Genomic DNA, 12,076 nt, shown 5'->3' on the forward strand with positions numbered 1-12,076 from the left:
GTTGCGTTGTCAAAAATGCGTTGTAAATGTAGTGCGTTGTAAAAGTTGCGTTGTAAAGGTTGTATACCTTGAAAATATGCCCCTAAGATGATTGTGCTCCTGAAGGCTTTCTTTATCTTTACCAATATCCCTGCCAGAATTCTGGCAGCCTTTGGGGAGCTAAACAGCCGTGTCCCCAATAGGGTGAGTTGACCCAGATGTAGAGGGCCACCCGGCCCTTACGCGCTAAGGAGTACGCACGCACCCCTCGTGACCAGGCGCGGTCACGGGGGTATATAATAAACAGGCCGAGGTCGCACGTGACCTTACGGCCGGACCACACCCGAGAGTAGTCGCGTCCCTTTATTTGTCCGGCCCAAGTGTAGGCCGCAGTCCCCGTCCCCAGCACCACCACACTGGCGACGAAGGTGTGGAGCGGATCCCCGTTGCGGTGCCCCTCGTCTCTGCTGTCCAGAGGAGACAGCGGTGCGCGGTGAAGGTGTGGTCGAGGCTCGAGCGGTCCTGTGGCAGCGAAGGTGTTCCCCGCCGAGAGCGCACCCCCGGCGCGAGCCAGAAGCAAGCGGTGCGTGGGCCCCCAGACGAGCAGCTGTGCCAGCATCGGCCCAACGCGTGTGCAGCGCCAGAGCGCTGGAGGGATTGGCGCTATACACGCGAAGGGGCCAGGACAGCTAAGAGTATCGTGTGGTGCTCCAGGGAAGGCAGGAGGATAAAGAGGCTGTCAAGGGCCCAGCAAGGGTGCAGAGACTGCCTTGGTGTCATTGGAGGGGACACTGCTAGATTGAGGGGCAAAGTACCACCTGCCACACAAAAGGAAAAGGAAAAGATATAGAAATAAAGTGGTTCAACAGCAGGGAAGAGGCAGTGGCCTGCCAACACACCCACAGAGGCCTAGAAAAAAAAAGAATAACACAGAGCAACTGGAGGCAGTGAGAAGGGAGTGGCATCGCGAGCGGTATCACGGTCAAGTGCAAACACAGTGTTCAGTGGAACTGAGCAAGAGTCGACGGAATCCTCTCTCTCACGGTGCCTGGCAGTGCGAGACAGGGGCACATAGAGCGGAAGCATGGCGGATGACCAACCAACCCCGACGGTCTTCTCGCACGCCTCGGTGACGCCTAAACCACCCTTCAGTCAGTTGGCGGACCCGGCAACCGCGGCGCCGCGGTTGAAGCGTGGGCTAGGGAGCCTTAACCACTATTTCACGGGGACGCGTGAAAGCGATGGAAAGGTGAAGAGGTCCCTCCTGATGCACTTTGGAGGCGACAAGCTCTACGAGCTTTTCGAGTCGTTACCGAACACCGGACGGGAGGACGACTACGATGCCGCGATCACAGCCCTCAACAAGTACTTTGGTCCCCAAATGAACCCGGATTACGAAAGGTTCAAACTACGGCAGGCTCCCCAAGGGGAGACGGAGACAATGGACATGTACTATGCGAGGCTCAGGAAACTGGCGGCCACGTGTATGGGCATAGATCAAAATGACGAGATCCGGGCGCAGCTAATCGCCGGATGCAAGGCTGTGTCATTGAGGCGCCTCATCCTGCGGCAACCAGGTACATCACTGGATGAAATCCTGATCCTAGCGCGCTCACACGAACTCTCGGCCAAACGCGCAGAAGAAATGGAAACGGTGAGGCTGCGGAATACGTCGGGGGCGGCGACACCCAAGCCAGTGCGGATCAAGGAGGAAGTGGTGGAGGCCATACAGAGGCGCCCCGGAGGTACACCACGTCGAGGTACCGGGACACGATCCTAGAATAAGTGCGGGTATTGCGGTTTCGATCATGGAGACCAGGAGAGATGCCCCGTAAGAGGGCAGGCGTGTGCAAAGTGCGGAAAAGCCAACCACTATGCAAGCGTGTGTCGAGGGCGAGGAGGCCGAGCACGTGGCAGCGCTCCATGCGGACGACCCGGACGGCTGAAGCACCTCACGCTGGAGGATAGGGAGTCAGGAGCGCTACCTGGCGAAGCCCCAGAAACTGCATATTATGAAGACGACGCCTTCGTCATCTCCTTCACAGGACGTGGAGGCAAGAAGAGACGTCCGCCACCCATGTGTCACATCCTAGTCAATGGCTCGCCGGTACAAGCACTGATAGACACAGGGGCGTCTGTGAATGTCATGGATTCCCACCAGTTTGACCGGTTATAACCGAAGCCGAGGCTCTCCCCGAGCAAAACCAGAATCTTTACGTACGGGGGGACGGAGCCACTTCCCCTGCGGGGCATGATCGAGGTAGAAGTCGCCAGTGGCGCAAACAAGCTGACGGCGATGTTCCATGTCACGGAGGGTGGCACGGGAATGCTCGTAGGCTGCCATACGGCGGAAGACCTCAAATTAGTGTTTTTCGCCAAGCAGGTGCATGAGATCCATGCAGAGGACATCTTGAAAGACTTTCCCCAGCTCTTCACGAGGTTAGGGAAGCTAAAGAACCTACAGGTGAAGCTACACATAGACAGGAGCATACAACCAAGGGCGCTCCGGCACAGAAGGATACCGCTGCACATCCGCCCGCTGGTGGAGAAAGAGCTGCAAGCACTGGAGGACTTGGGCGTCATCGAAAAGGTATCGGGCCCACACCATGGGTATCTCCCCTAGTGGTGGCGCCCAAACCAAAGCAGCCAGGCGCGATTCGCCTATGTGTGGACATGCGACTTCCCAATCAAGCCATCAGACGGGAGTGGCATGTGACCCCGACGATGGACGACATCGTTGCGGATCTGAACGGGGCGCAATGGTTTTCAAAATTGGACCTCAATTCGGGCTACCACCAACAAGAGTTGGCCCCGGAGAGCAGATACATTACCACCTTCTCGACGCACGTGGGGTTGAGAAGGTACACCCGGCTCAGCTTCGGAGTGTCATCGGCGGCAGAGGTTTTTCAGAATGTGATTCAGGAAACTCTGTCGGGACTCGTTGGAGTGATCAACCTGAGCGACGACATCCTCATCTACTCCAGGAGCCTGGAAGAACACCACGCTAGGCTTCGGGCGACACTGCAGCGGTTGGTAGACTGTGGCCTCACGCTGCACAAGAAGAAGTGTGCATTCTACCAGAGCTCGGTCGACTTCTTCGGGTATGTGTTCTCCAGGGAGGGGCTGAAGGTGGACCCTTGGAAGGTGGCGGCAATCCGGAATGCACCCGTGCCACAAAGTCTTACGGCAATCAGAAGCTTTCTAGGCATGGCTACTTACTGCGGCTGGTTTCTGCCGAACCTAGCCACGTTGGCAGAGCCCCTGAGACAGCTGACAAAGGCCGGGACGCCATGGGCGTGGACACCACGGGAGGACGCAGTGTTCCAAGAGGTGAAGAAGGCCCTTCGGGACCAAACAACGATGGCATATTTCCACCCGGGACGGAGCACAGAGTTGGTAGTGGACACCAGCCCGGTGGGGCTGGGCGCGGTGCTGCTACAGGAAGCAAGGCCAGGAGTGTATGTTCCCATGTTGTACGCCAGTCGGGCGCTGTCACCAACCGAAACACGGTACGCACAGATAGAGCGCGAGGCCCTGGCCATTCGCTGGGCCTGCCAGCCCTTTCACTTGTACCTATTCGGACACCCGTTCAAAGTCATCACGGACCACAAACCGCTGGTGCCACTCTTCAACGGATCAAACAGGTTGGCACCCCCGAGGATCGAAAGGTGGGCGGTGCAGTTAAAGGCCTACTCATTCCAACTGATCTACCACCCGGGGGCCAACAACCCGGCTGATTTCCTGTCGAGACACCCCCCGCCTGGGGACGAGCGCGTCCCGTCGGACGACAGCTTACTGACAGAGGCCTTTGTGCAGATGGTGGAAGAAGACGCGTGCCCGCTGGCAATCACCAAGGCAGAGATGTGCGAGGCCACGGAGCAAGACACCATGCTCCAGCGGGTTAAGGACGCTCTTGCCACGGGTCGCTGGCACAGGTTCCTAGACGGAGTGGCAGGCCTGGTAGAAGAGGAACAGAATGCAAGGAAACAGCTGTGGAAGGTGCGGCACGAGCTGAGCATAGGCGAATCTGGCCTAGTGCTGAGAGGCCAGAACATTGTAGTCCCGCATGGCCTCCAGAGGCGTCTGGTGTCAATAGCGCATCAAGGCCACCAAGGGGCCGGGAAGACGAAGGCGAGACTCCGGTCCAAAGTATGGTACCCGGGCATGGATAGACAAGTCGATGATGAAGTACGGACCTGTCACTCCTGCGCAATAACCAGGGCCGACCCTGTTCCTGCCCCGGTGATCAATGAGGATCCCTGCGACACGCCCTGGACGAAGGTGAGCATCGACTTCGGCAGTTTTCCAGATGGACGGCACACGATGGTCATCATGGATGCGTGCACGAAGTTCCCGGTGGTAGAACTGGTGTCTTCCACAGGATTCACGCAGGTGCAACCCGCCCTGGAGAAGGTGTTTGCAACATTTGGCTTGACGGAAGAGATGAAGTCGGACAATGGTCCGCCTTTCCAAGGGCAGGAGTTTCAGGACTTTCTACGGCGCAGAGGAGTCAAACACCGGCGAATAATGCCCCAGTGGCCGCAGGCCAATGGAGAGGTGGAGCGTTTCATGAGAAACCTCAACAGGGCCATGCGCATAGGGGTCGACCAACATCAAGATCTGGAAACATGCCTCCACCAGTTCCTGTTCGCCTACCGGCAAACGCCACATGCGACGACCGGGTGTGCCCCGGAAACGCTACTCCTGAAACGCCATCCGCGAGATCTCATCCCCGATGCGGGTACCTGGATGCTTCCGGACCAGGACCCGGTGCGAACACAGCAAAAACGCCAGCAGAACAACGACAAGGCCTCGACGCAGAGAGGGGCCAGAGTCCCGGACATTCAAGTGGGGTCGAAAGTTATCCTAAAGGATCGGCACCCTGGCTGGAAGTTCCGAACACCCTATGAGCTGGAAAGCTGGGTAGTAACCCAAGTGCAGGGAACGATGATCACAGCGCAGTGGGGGCGACACACTGTCGTAAGGAACGTGTCATGGTTTAGGGTGATACCGAGTAACATGTCGGGAGGAGCAGGCGACCCGGACGATGGCGAAGACCAGGGGGTGGCCGATCATCCGTGCAGTCAGGAAGCGAGGGTCGGAGGAACGTGGTGAACGTTCGAGGGACGCCAGCCGCGGAAAGGTCGGAGAAGAGTCCGGCCCGAGGGGCCCCATGGCAGTGTGGACCCTGCACCCCAAGAGCCAGGGTGTCGGAGTCAAAGGTACCAGCTAAGGCCGAATCCGGCTCCCAGACAAAAAGCTGAAGGACTATGCCTGTCGAGTGGATGGGAACAAGGAGAAAGCGCTAAAAAGACTGTGGACACACATGTGCAATCATTCTCTCTCTTTCTTTCTCTCTCTCTCATTCTTTCTTTCTCTCTCCCTCTCTCTCTCTCTCTCTCTGGTTCCTTCTATACAGTTTTAATATGTTTGGCCGGCTAAAGGTTTGGAGGGATGTACAGGGCCACCCAGCCCTTACGTGCTAAGGCATACGCACGCACCCCTCGTGAACGGGCGCGGTCACGGTGGTATATAATAAACGGGCCGAGGTTGCACGTGACCTTACGGCCGGACCACACCCGAGAGTAGTCGCGTCCCTTTATTTGTCCGGCCCAAGTATAGGCCGCTGTCCCCGTCCCCAGCACCACCACACCAGCCTATGAAAGCCGGCAGTCTGGCAGTACCGGGCTTGCAGGCCTATTATGGTGTGGTATAGGTGCACTATTTTAAATATTGACTCCAGAGCACTGAAGTGACGATGCATGCTCAAATCGAGCCTACCATCATGCGTCCCAAACCTCCAGTGAGTGCACTTTGCAAGAAACCCTATGTACAAATGAACTATATTGACACGGTTGGAATGACATGTGTGGCCTGGTGAGAACCAACTAATTTCATATTCTCCGCTTCTTTCGGCTGGGTACAATCCCTTGCTTCCTCCCCCCTTTAGAAAGACTAACACTACGCACTTTAATGCAGGCAGATATTGACACTCCGGGTGACTTTTTCCCTAGGGGGGAATTCAATAGTCTGGCCAGTTTTCTAGGCCATGCAGGACCATGTCCCATGCTTACTTTATCTACTATCGACTACGCTCCACAGCGCGTTGCTTACCCTCTCCATCACCTGAATTTGAAGCACTTACGCATTAGATGCAAAGAGGGGACATGAGCCGATCTATTATGTTTCTGTACGCAAAAATCATTTTCCAAACCCTGGGACAGTCCCATTGAAGCAGGTTGGACTGAAAGAGAGATCTGGGGACACTGCCCCGTGACAAATGCTGTGCACAGGTACAAGACGACCCTCTCACATATCGTCATAAACATAGACACTTTAAATGTCTGCACCGTCTCAATTTCACTACCGTGCATTTGGCCAAATTTGCAGATGCCTCTCCAGTTCCTTGTAAGAAATGTTGTTCTATTAATGTGGGCTTCTTGCAGGTCGCGTGGTACTGCCCTAGGATGACTGAGTACTAGTCCAGGATGTTTGGTCTACTGAGTGACCTGGTGGGATCTATCCTATCCCCCACCCTCCTTGTGTTGCCTTGTTGGTGTCTCGCGTAGGTGCTCTCAAGGGGACCCATTGATTTGAAGCTGTGCCCTTAATACTGGTTAAAAGTAGAGTGGCTATTCATTGGATGCAAAAAAAAAACATCTCCAAACATGACCACTGGTTGCATGATATGATATATTGTAATGGACAGGTTGAAATATATGCTCTGGAGTTGCATCCCGTATCCTGCCCTAAAGACTTCTGGGACCCACATGGGACATGTCTGCTGCTGGTGGCTTACTCTGATACCTCCTCAATGAACAGTGCTGCGGCCTCCACATCCCACTGGTACTACAGAGTCACCTGTCAATTTAGTACACTACACCTCGCTGCAGCGACATCCTATATTGTCTACAGTTTCCTACCATGGACTCACCCAAATGATTGTATAGTTTACAACTGGTTAACCCATGTGATTATTTTTCCTGCCATGAATGTATTTACTGTACCTAACATTTTCTTTTGATATCTATTATTTTGTTCCATATCTCAATTAGTTTTTGTTGTTTTTTTTTTTAAAGGAATTTGACGTAGGTTGGAGTGGTGGCAGATTCACTCACTCAAGCATCTATACACGCACATCAGTGGATTAAGCACCTGCTCCAGAGAGCTATGTGCAACCAACATGCCACTCATACCTTAGTGGCAGAGGTTTGCATTATTACTCCTGCTGTTCTGCAGGGAGGGGACCTCGGACTGTGGACACTTTTTTGTGAGGGAAAGCTTCTTCGGCTGCAGCCATGCTTTAAATGTTCCCTGAGGAATTCAATATTCCACTGCTGTTGGCCCAGCTGTAATTGGCCAGTCCAAAAGCCAAAAATGTTTGGCATTGCCAGTGCTTGTTTAAATTGGTGATGTTAATGAAAGAGCGAACTCTTACAAAATACCTTTGGTTTTGTGTGTGAAGCGAGCAGATCTTTTTGCCATAAACTAGAACACATTGTACAATGTTGAACTATAGATACCAATAGTCTCCATGTCATATGTGACACCTGTTTAGCAAACCTCACTTTCCATGTTGGAGATTTTGAGCCCATAAGAATATTAAAAGCAAAACTACAAGCCCCTGAATACAACATGCTGTTGACGGGAAAAAAACGGAAAAGGTTGATAGTGTCACATAATGAAACAACGTGGCACCCTGTGAAAAGTGAAATAAAATTAGTTTGCGATTTGCTGCATATGTTTATGGAAGAAAATCGGGGTTTAAAGAAGCCAGTTGGGGAAAGGATAGAGACCGTGTTTCGGGTGCGGAAGTGAGCACTTACTGGTAATGGGCTACATTCCACTCAAATTAAAGGGTGTGATGAAAATACCTCTTTATCAGAACAATCAGGGCCCTGGGGGGTTCCAGTCCACGACGTAGAACCACCCCCAGCCTCCTCCTCCTCCCATGAGGTTAAATAACTAAAACAGCACCTAGATTGTCACAAGCATCAGGATAAATAAAGCATCATGCTGGTTTTCCTAGGGCGCAGTGTCGCACTTACAACACCTCTGTCAGAAAGTCCTTTCCTTTGTACCGGGCAGCACGTGCTCCTGTTGCTGCCCCTCGAGGACCGCCCGGGCTGCAGCCTTTATCTTTACATCACCTCGATGCACTCTTCAAGGTAACTCTAGTCACACAGACTGTCGCCACAGGGCCGCGCGCCCCAAACTGCCGAAAGGTTGTGTCCATGTTTTTGAGGAACGCCAGATTCCGAGAGGCCCCCACGGCGAAAAATGTCCGACAGCTGACACCTGTTTCTGGAAGTTACTTTAGTTTATTTTATGATGATGGATTGCCCGTTCTCCAGTCAAGGAAGGGACAGACGGGGCTCGGTGATTTGTCATGAACAGACATCAGATCATCTCTCCAGTGAAAGAGAACTTTCTTGCTACCAAGGGGAGATGTGAAATCCAGTGTTTCTTAATCTAGCAACAACAGAATTGCAATTAAAATGAGTGGTGCGCGCGCCACACCAAGACATCTGTTTCCTATTATCGCACACGCCTCTGTGCACGAAAATTGCAAACAGATGTCGGGCCTGCGGGTAACGGACACCAATAGGCCATGAGCGGAGCAATGCACCCGCCTGTGGCCAATTGCCTGCTGTCTTTGATAAAAAGACACACGTAAAGGCCAATAGGCTGTCATCTAAAAAAATTACACACGCACGAGCGTGTGAAAAGTTGTGGTCAGCTCCAAGAGGTCGTTTTCCTATTGCAGCACATGCGTGCTGCTATAGGCTCGACCTAATGATTCTGACTTGATCTATTGTGAGATAATGCTCATGTAAAGCACTCTGATGCTCCTGGGTCTCGTTTTTGCTATATAAATTGCAAAAAAATACAACAAGCTTTGGCAAAGACAAAGGTCTGGTATTGTCCGCAAGCCCTTTGGCAATTTTTGTTTTGTTTTGTCATGGTCTTTGCAAAACTATATTGTTTGTGAAACTGCCAGTACCTCATTAATGTAAAATATAACATTGTCTGAAGGTAAAAATATGTTGGGTCTAAAAAAAGCACACATTGCCATAGTAGTCCCTGACACTGAAGCAAACTACTTCGTCTCTGGATGTGCTCTTTAAGAAAGGGCAGCATGCTGCAGCTGGTAGTGAAGCCAGCCAATGGCTCAAGAAGCCTGACACATTGTCCCTTGACAAATATGAATGACACAACCACAGACCAAATGGATGAAGTCTGTCTGAAAACCCCTGTAGGTAACTATGCTATATACATGTGTTTAGCAAAAACAAACAGTCTTGTCTAAAACAGATCTAAAAATGACAATTGATATGGCTTTGGCTGCTAGGCTCTTCTTGACACAGGGAGAAAAAAGGCATGAAAAAAAAGGCAAGGAAGAAAGAACAAAAGAAAAACAAGCATTTACAATGCAATGGTCTCGGCATTGTTAAAGTTAGAGCTATTGGCATTGCTCCTGACATTATTTTTGTTTCTGTTTTTGTTTTTAAAACATTTAAAGAAACTGCATTGTTATTTACAATGTCAATAACTTAATCTCTCTCAAATGCGAGACCTATTGCATTTGCACCCACACACAGAGCCACACACACACAGCCACCCACACACACAGAGCCACCCACACAGAGCTACCTACACAGAGCTATTCACATAGAGCAACCCACACACAAATAGAGCCACCCACACAGAGCCACCTACACACACAGTTACCCACACACAGACAGAGCCACCCACGCATAGAGCCACCTACAAAAAAAGCCACCCACACACACAGAGGCACACACAGAGCCTCCCACACACACAGAGAGCCACTCGCACTTACACAGAGCCACACACACTTACACAGAGCCACACACACTTACACAGAGCCACACACACTTACACAGAGCCACCCACACTTACACAGAGCCACACAGACATGCTGCTGACTTTAAACATTGCATTTTATTTATGTTCTTACTGTCTCTTCTGTAATTCTCTGCTGAGGAGCACTGTCATTCTGTGTACTCAGGTGAGGTAAAATTGTAGTCCTTCTGCTATTTTTTAAAAGGAAAAGTGCTTGCAGGTTTGTGAGCGGTTGGGAAGAATAACGCAGCACACGGCGTTTGGTTAACGAAGGTTTTATTCTCAAGGGGAAAGTGGTGCGCTTGGTATCCAGTTTGCGATCCCAACCGGTCCCTAGGGGGGGTCTTGAGATAGTCTCTGTCCTTGGCCTCAGGGGATGGTTCCACTTGCTTCTCTCTTGGGGAAGGATACACTCTTCTCCCGTGCGTGATGTTTCGCCAACTCCCAGCGGCAGCCGCCCCAACACAGGAAGAAACAAAGAACAAAGGCGGGGGTCAGTACGACGCTCAAATTGACCTCTGGTCAAAGGGCCCGGGGAGGTGAAGGGGACACTCCGGTGCTCAGGTGAATTTAACTAAACAGTATCCAACTCTACCGGTGTGAGAACAAGAGAGGAAGTGCAAGTGAAGGGGGGGGGTGAACAAAAGAAGTTAGAGATAGTCGAGGCGGCGAGAAGCCCCGGTGTTACTTCGTAGCCTTCTCCCGCCTCCCGACCCAGCCCGTGAAACGGTCACGTACCTGGGTCAGCCACGCTCCTTCCTGGGCGCGGCTCGGCGATGCGTAGGTGCGGAGTACTCCTGTCTCCGACTTATCCTCCTTCGACGGCGTCCCTCTCGTCTCCTTGCTTCTCTCGTCTTCAGCTCTCCGCTCCACTGCTCCACTCGCTCTCACTTCTCCCGCTCCGGTGTAGCCACACCCCATAGCTCGGTCTTCCTCCGTCTTTATTGGGTGTGCGAGTTCCTCGTCATCAAAAGGGGCGTGGTTACCAGAAGGAGATCCCCAGTTAAAGGGGTATACGTCCGTATCGGCGTCTCCTGCTGTTGTCGTCCACTCGTTTTCCTGTGAATCACAAAAGATATTGTCCGTGATGTCTCGTGCCTCCCACCAGTCGGCCCCTTGTATACTGTTGCAGCGGCTCTCCTCGTGACAAGGTTCCTGAGGTGGGGGGGACGAAAACATGCACTATGTAGAGCGATTAAATAAAGCATGTTTGGATGTGAGGGCGATCTGTCTTGGGTTGATTGGGAGGGGGGAAAGAGGTGATGGAGGATAGAGGGAGTGAACATGAATCCACTAGCACTCTGTGGAATTTTAAAAGCAAGAAGATTAACAGTGATTTTCCACTGTAAATTAATAAATAACAAGATAAGCAGGATGGCTTTGAAGAAAAACAGGTTTTGAAGTGCTTGTCTCCGTGCACCCTGCTGCTACATACTGTTCAATGTGGAGCTGCTATAAAAGAGCGACAAAGGCTTTTTAAGGATGCATTCCACAACTCAAGGCGGGTGAAGACAGAAACACTGCTGCTTGTCACTGATAAGTAATTCTAGACGATCACAGATGCACCACAAATTACATTGTTAGAATGTGTCAGAACACCACCATCCTTCGTTTCTGAAAACCAGAGAGCTGCTTACCATATGCCATAGCTATAAGAAACAACTCACTCCAAAACTACAATAAATGTGTAAGAGAACAAAATACTCAACATCTAACAGCACAACCCACTCACACATATATACTGCAAAGTATCCAAATGTACTGGCTATCAGTTTGTGGATGGACAACACTCAGCTTCCCTTGTTTGCTTCTGATGCAATACACACTTCAGAAATATATATATTTTTAAAGAGATAGCTTTTACAATAAAGTCCACAGAAACTGGAATAACCAAATAGAAGGGTTAAGTAAAATAGCTTCCTGAAACAAGGCCCACTTCCTACTGATCTGGCCAGGAGAACATGAGTTACTGATTTTAAAGGGCACAAGTCCCAACTTTGAGGACAAATAACGTATGCACTTAACAATGACGAGGGCAAAAGAACAAAGTAGGGTCAAAAAAGTAAAAGGACCTTCCTGCTGGAATACTGCATGTGGGTCCTTGTCATCGGGACACAACTCGGTTCAGCGCCAACCTTTATATTTCCAAATAATAAAAACGTGTGCTACCCCAACTGTCCCAACGGAAGCGAAACAATACTAGTTTGCAACCCACATTATACAGAGATGT

Source organism: Triturus cristatus, chromosome 3_1 (genome assembly GCF_964204655.1).
Source record: "Triturus cristatus chromosome 3_1, aTriCri1.1, whole genome shotgun sequence".
In the NCBI taxonomy this organism is placed as follows: Eukaryota; Metazoa; Chordata; class Amphibia; order Caudata; family Salamandridae; genus Triturus; species Triturus cristatus.